The sequence below is a fragment of the Xenopus laevis genome, chromosome 4L, assembly GCF_017654675.1.
Source record: "Xenopus laevis strain J_2021 chromosome 4L, Xenopus_laevis_v10.1, whole genome shotgun sequence".
NCBI classification, from domain to species: domain Eukaryota; kingdom Metazoa; phylum Chordata; class Amphibia; order Anura; family Pipidae; genus Xenopus; species Xenopus laevis.
This window is the reverse complement of record NC_054377.1, coordinates 29,146,289-29,153,993: the sequence shown is the minus strand read 5'-3', so window position 1 is coordinate 29,153,993 and position 7,705 is coordinate 29,146,289.

The window sequence follows — 7,705 nt, the reverse complement described above, 5'->3', positions numbered from 1 at the left end:
CCCCCACGGCACTCACATTTTAATTTCTGGAAGGGGTCCAGGGGGTCCTCATTGCTAGTGTAATTGCACTCTCTGCACTATAAGGGAGAATTTCTGGGTTAAATTCAGCTTTTAGAATGACCAGGAGTGGGTTTGCATGTGGAGCGTGACAGATGGGTTTGCATGGAGCGTATGTAGAGTTGAGTATGTGTGTGGGTTGGTGGCTGGGTGTGTATAAGGGGTTGGTGTGTATCTAGGGGGTTAATGGGTTGATGCGTGTGTAGGTGGCTAGTGGTGAGGTGCATGTGTATGAGGGACTACATGTGTAGAAAGGGTGGGTGCCTGTGTAGAAGGGTTGGGTGGGTTTGGTTTTTGTGGAGGGGTTGTGGAGGGTTGGGGGTGTGTACATGGTGTGTGTGGTTTTTTTCATGTGGAGAGTGGTTGGTGTGTATGTGTAGTGGTGGGTATTTCGCATAAGTGGGGGGTGCGTATATGTGTGTGTGCAGGGGGGTGAGTAGGTGTCGGTGTAGAAGAGATGAGTGACTTTGTAGGGGAGGGGTGGGTGCCTGGATGTGTAAGGGAGGGGTGGGTACATGTGTAGGGGGTGGGGGCATGTGTGCAGTTTATTACTTGGGTTTAAGGTCAGCTGGGAGTCCCATCTAATTACATAACAAAGGATTTCATCTATCACTGGAAACAGTAATACCAGTAGTAAACATGCTGACATCCCAGGCCTGTGGTACTGAACTGGGAAATCCCTTTTTTCCCTATTATATAAGACTCCCGCTTGTGCTATAAAGCCCACCCACCAAGCCTTCCTCCTACATTCAGCCCCAGCTACTGTCAGGCAACCTCCAGTCAGTGAGTGAGTGGCCCCAAAATGGAACATCTGCTGAAGAACCTGGTGCAGTACCTGTAGAAACTCACCCTTATCGTACAAACCCAGCAGTATAGTCACTTCTGTAAGGAATGTCAGTATTCAGAAAACTTGTTGGATATTATAGTGCAGTCATCTGTAACACTGGGGCCCCAAAAAGTTTTTAGTAAGTCACCATCAGTGACCAGTGCAGTTGGGCCTTTAAGTTTCACGAGGCCCCAAATTCTACTTTCTCCTTAGGAACCCTTGCTGAAGAAGAAAACAATGATGTCCGGGCCAATCCCCCCTTCCTAATGCAGAACGCCATTACTGTGGTACCATTACTGAATTAAACAAATGTTCAGCTAAGTGAAACGGAGCAGAAATCACACAGTCAAAAAAAAAAAAATTATTATTATAAAAAAAAGTTATTATGTTCTGCATTTGGGCTGCAGTGTTCTAGGATTTTTCCAAATGCCCCCTGGCAACTGAAGTTAGTAGCGTTACTTGTAATTTAACGGTTAGTATAGCATAATTGGAGGTTCCCATGTGACATAAAATATGGACTTGGACTGTTTTTAGCAAGTTTGCAGTAATATTGAACTCATGTTTAGATACCAGTTGAAATGCATCCAAACACATACTTGGCTAAGCACAGGAGTATATGCCTAAATGTATTTGTCTTTAAGGGTATCATATGCTCCTTGTAAGTGCTTGCTAGTACAGGTATAATCCTTTATCAAGAAAGCTCCGAATTACAGGAAGGCCATTTCCCATAGACTCCATTATAATCAAATAAATCTAATTTTTCACAATGAATTTCTTTTTCTCTGCAATAATACAAATAAATACCTTGTACTTGATTCCAACCAAGATATAATTAATCCTTATTGGGGACAAAACAGTCATATTGGGTTTAATTAATTTTTTAAATAATTTTTTTTTAGTAGTCTTAATTCCTTATCTGGAAAACCCCACGTCCTGGGCATTCTGCATAAAAGGTCCCATACCTGTACTAGTTGGTACAGTATGTTTAAGTTATAACCCATGGAGTCTCCTGTTCAGTAATGACCAGCATCTGGGTCACTCCTGACAAGGAGAGCAGTTAATAAGCCCGTGTGTGGGACCAAAACAGCAACTCCCTGATCGGAAGGTCTGGAAAAGATCTAGGTGAGAACTGTACCGGCTGTGGATGCAGTTTTTAAATGTGTAGTACAAGTTATGGGACATAATTTGGATCTTCATACCTTAAGTCTAAAATAAAATCATGTAAATATGAAATAAACCCAGGCTGGTGTTGCTTCCAATAAATATTAATTATATCTAGGTTTGGATCAAGTACAAGTTACCATTTTTTTATTACATAGACAAAGGAAATCATTTTTTAAAATTTGGATTTTTTGGATAAAATGGAGTCTATGGGAGACTGTCTTTAAGTAATTCGGAGCTTTCTGGATAACAGATCCTATACCTGTACTGTATTTATCTTAACATAATTGTTTCTCTATAAGGGCAAAGTAATTTATTACAGCCCAACTACATACTGTAACTGCGTGCTGCAGAACGTTTATGAGTTTGTGGAACACCTGGTAACTTTAGGGTTATTTCTGGGTTAAAAACAGAAATTCAGCTTTTAAAATGACCAGGAGTGGGTTTGCATGTGGAGTGTGACAGATAGGTTTGCATGGAGCGTGTGTAGAGTTGAGTATGTGTGTGGGTTGGTGGCTGGGTGTGTATAAGGGGTTGGTGTGTATCTAGGGGGTTAGTCGGTTGATGCGTGTGTAGGTGGTTAGTGGTGAGGTGCATGTGTATGGGTATGAGGGACTAGATGTGTAGAAAGGGTGGGTGCCTGTGTAGAAGGGTTGGGTCGGTTTGGTTTTTGTGTAGGGTTTGGGGTGTGTACAGGGTGTGTGTGGGTTTTTTTTCATGTGGAGAGTGGTTGGTGTGTATGTGTACTGGTGGGTGTTTTGCATAAGTGGGGGGTGCGTGTATGTGTGTGTAGGGGGGTGAGTAGGTGTGGGTGTAGAAGAGGTGGGTGGCTGTGTAGGATGGATGGATGGATGTGTAAGGGAGGGGTGGGCAGGACCGCCATCAGAAATCACAGGGCCCCATACGACAACATTTCCTGGGCCCCCTGGGCTGAGCCCACTGTGAGCCCCACCGACAGGTCCGCCCCCCACCACACAGTAAAAAAACAAAAAAAATATTGGTGGCTAGGGTTCCCACATGTTAATAAAAAGATATTGGTGGTTAGGGCCCCCCCTTTAAAAAATATTGGTGGCTAGGACCCCACATGAGAAAAAAAAATTGGTGGCCAGCCCCCCCCACATTATAAGAAAATTGGTGGCCAGGGCCCCTTAAACGTCCATGCCATCCCAAAGTCAGCAGTTCTCAGAAAGATGGGGGGCCCGGCTAATCAAGTAAGTGTGGCGTGGCTTGGCCCCCCTTACCCTCGGGCCCCCTACAACTCTCCCCCCCGATGGCTGCCCTGGGGGTGTGTACATGTGTAGGGGGTGGGGGCATGTGTGCAGTTTATCACTTGGGTTTAATGTCAGCTGGGAGTCCCATCTAATTACATAACAAAGGATTTCATCTATCACTGGAAACAGTAATACCAGTAGTAAACATGCTGACATCCCGGGCCTGTGGTACTGAACTGGGGAATCCCTTCCCCCCTATTATATAAGACCCCCGCTTGTGCTCTAAAGCCCACCCACCAAGCCTTCCTCCTACATTCAGCCCCAGCTACTGTCAGGCAACCTCCAGTCAGTGAGTGAGTGGCCCCAAATGGAAAATCTGCTGAAGAACCTGGTGCAGTACCTGTGGAAACTCACCCTTAACGTACAAACCCAGCAGTATAGTCACTTCTGTAAGGAATGTCAGTATTCAGAAAACTTGTTGGATATTATAGTGCAGTCATCTGTAACACTGGGGCCCCAAAAAGTTTTTAGTAAGTCACCCTCAGTGACCAGTGCAGTTGGGCCTTTAAGTCTCATGAGGCCCCAAATTCTACTTTCTCCTTAGGAACCCTTGCTGAAGAAGAAAACAATGATGTCCGGGCCAATCCCCCTTCCTAATGCAGGACGCCATTACTGTCGTACCATTACTGAATTAAACAAATGTTCAGCTGAAACGGAAGTGAAACGGAGCAGAAATCACACAGTCAAAAAAAAAATTATTATTATAAAAAAAAAAGTTATGTTCTGCATTTGGGCTGCAGTGTGTTCTAGGATTTTTTCAAATGCCCCCTGGCAACTGAAGTTAGTAGTGTTACTTGTAATTTAACGGTTAGTATAGCATAATTGGAGGTTTCCATGTGACATAAAATATGGACTTGGACTGTTTTTAGCAAGTTTGTGGTAATATTGAACTTATATTCAGATACCAGTTGAAATGCGTCCAAACACATACTTGGCTAAGCACAGGAGTACCTGCCTAAATGTATTTGTCCTTAAGGGTATCAGATGCTCCTTGTAAGTGCTTGCTAGTACAGGTATAATCCATTGTCAAGAAAGCGCTGAATTACAGGAAGGCCATCTCCCATAGACTCCATTATAATCAAATAAATCTAATTTTTCAAAATTAATTTCTTTTTCTCTGCAATAATACCAATAAATACCTTGTACTTGATTCCAACCAAGATATAATTAATCCTTATTGGGGACAAAACAGTCATATTGGGTTTAATTAATTTTTTTAATACATTTTTTTTAGTAGTCTTAATTCCTGTCCCGGCCATTCTGCATAACAGGTCCCATACCTGTACTAGTTGGTACAGTATGTTTAAGTTATAACCCATGGAGTCTCCTGTTCAGTAATGACCAGCATCTGGGTCACTCCTGACAAGGAGAGCAGTTAATAAGCCCGTGTGTGGGACCAAAACAGCAACTCCCTGATTTGAAGGTCTGGAAAAGATCTAGGTGAGAACTGTACCGGCTGTGGATGCAGTTTTTAAATGTGTAGTACAAGGTATGGGACATAATTTGGATCATACCTTAAGTCTACTAGAAAATCATGTAAACATTAAATAAACCCAATAGGCTGGTTTTGCTTCCAATAAGGATTAATTATATCTAGGTTTGGATCAAGTACAAGCTACTGTTTTATTATTACAGAGAAAAAGGAAATCATTTTTTAAAATTTGGATTATTTGGATAAAACATAGTCTATGGGAGACGGTCTTTAAATAATTCGGAGCTTTCTGGATAATGGATCAACGGATCCTATACCTGTACTGTATTTATCTTAATAAATAATTGTTTCTCTATAAGGGCAGTCATTTATTACAGCCCAACTACATACTGTAACTGCGTGCTGCATAATGTTTATAACTTTAGGGGCAGATTTATGAGTTGACCATAGAAAACATTGCTCACTTTCTGTTCATTCCAATAGGGTTTTTAGAAGCGTAAGTATGAAATGGTGAAGTTTAAATCTCAACCTTTGATAAATACACTTTTAAAAATCCCGTCGGCATTGTTTTATACCCTTGTCGGAGGGAGGGTGAAAGTACAGTATTTCAGTGAGATGTAAAGGCTCCCGCTGAGCATTACCAGCGAAGACATGGCTTTATATGTTGTACATATACAGGCCCAGCCATCTTACAACAGCCTCTGGCCCATTTGTCAGTCTTTTGGCCATGCACAAGTAAAACCTACAACTAATATTTCTCTAATCAGCCCACATGCCAATGAGATACCATATGAGGAGCCATACTTGTGTATGGCCACCTATCTTTCTGTTGTTTTGAGTCAACCACCACAGTTGTGGCTCTTCTTTGTATGCCCAAATTTAGATGTGGTTTTACAAAAAGGTTGTAGTAATTAAGGAAAATACCAGCTATAAAAAAAACAAAAAACATCCTGTATTTGTGTATCTAGATAAAATTAGTTTGAGTGGCTCAAAGTGGTTAGTTTATTTTATCCAGTCAATAATAATAACTTGCATATACATAAGGCTCTATCTTCTCATACATGCAGAAGTATAGGATGTGCAATCCAGCAACAGTACTGAAGACAAAATTAAATATCCTAACAGTACACAAATTATTTTACATTGCATTCAATCCCCTTTACAATCCATCCTCTGAAACAATGAATATGGAGGAATATTAACAACAGGTATACTGATACTACATTATAACCGTAGGTAAGAAAGCCAGGTAATCAAACTGAAAGGAGAGAGACAATGATATCACAACCCTTCATTACCGACTGTACTCCAATAAGGGGTGAGAACTATGTTCTGCAGCATCATCAGATTTTTAGTGTCTTGGTGGCACTTTTTGTGGGTACTGGATTAAAGTCTTGGAAACACTGGGGGTCTATTGAGCTGGATCAAGCCAGTAGTTAGTGATTCAAACAGGCATGAGCATATCAAAATAGAATTAATGAAAAATAAACATTGATTAGATTGGATTGCAACAGGAGCAAAGTGTGCCAAATGGTCATCTGTTTAGTGTTTGGCAGCTGCAGGTGACAAAACCAAAGTGGATGTAGGTGGGTGGCCCTATCAAACAGAACAGCTGCCTCCTCTATAAAACCACTCATTGCATTCTTAGTGGGTAGAAGTGAAAATCTGTTTGTCTATGCAACAGAAAGAAAGGGGTGAACAGATGGGGGTAGAGAGTGCTGTAAAAACTTACATCAGATGTAAAAAATTAAGTGGAACTGCCACCTACCATTCCTTTGAATTACTGTTAGTATAAGCTCTAGGCTCTTGCCGCTATTATAATGGACAATTGTGTGATTTGGGGCTAAAAAGATAGGCGATTGAAGCTCAGCACCTTTGAAACTCCTAGATACTTAAATCCTTTGTCACAATGCACTGCAGAATCATTCTGTTAAACTACGGAATGTCATAATTCAATTGGTCAGATGGGACGATGACTGCTGAGTTACTCTACGATACTAGGGACCAGCATAATTTGGTCAGATTGATAGGTGCAATTTTGGGGGTAATGGAACCTAGAAATTCCTAGGTACGTTTTGTTGCATTTGGTCATACTCTATGGATTAGTGAAATCTGTGTACAAGGGATCCAAAGTTTTACATACAAAAGATAGTTGTACCTTCTCCCAGATGACGGGACAATCCCTATAAAGTTGTGTTGCATTTTGTGCCCAAACCGGAGATTTGCAGTACGGTATGGGATCCATTATCCGGGAAACCCGTTATCCAGAAAGTTTTGAATAACAGAAATGCTCCCATAGACTCCATTTTATCTAAATAATCCAAGTTTTGAAAAATTATTTCCTTTTTCTCTGTAATAATAAAACAGTAGCTTGTACTTGATCCAAACTAAGATATAATTAATCCTTATTGGAAGCAAAACCAGCCTGTTAGGTTTAAGGTGGCCATACATGATAAGATCCCCTCATTTGGCGAGGTTGCCAAACTAGTGTATTTTTCCCCCCGATATGCCCACTAACGACAGGGCGATATCGGGTTAATCCAAACATTCAGCTCCCACACACGCTGTCGAATCGGTCTAAAAGGACCAATATCTGCAGCTTTAATCTGCCCATGTATGGCCACCTTTATTTAATGTTACATGATTTTCTAGTAGGCTTAAAGGAGAATTCAACCCTAAACTTAAAAAACCTCTACCCCCCTACCCTACATAGACCCCCCTCCCTCCAGCCTAAGTGTTACCCTGGGCAAATGCCCCTAATGTTTTACTTACGTCTTGGTGCAGATTGAAGCATCGGCGTTCACGGGCGACATCCAGGCCTGGACTGGCAATCTGTGGGTTCTGGCAAATGCCAGAGGCGCTGTTATAAGGTGCCATAGAAAGTCAGTATTTAGTGGGCTGGTGGGGGTGTTTAGGCCTCTGTGTACCTGAAATGTAAGGGCCTATTTTAATTCTCAG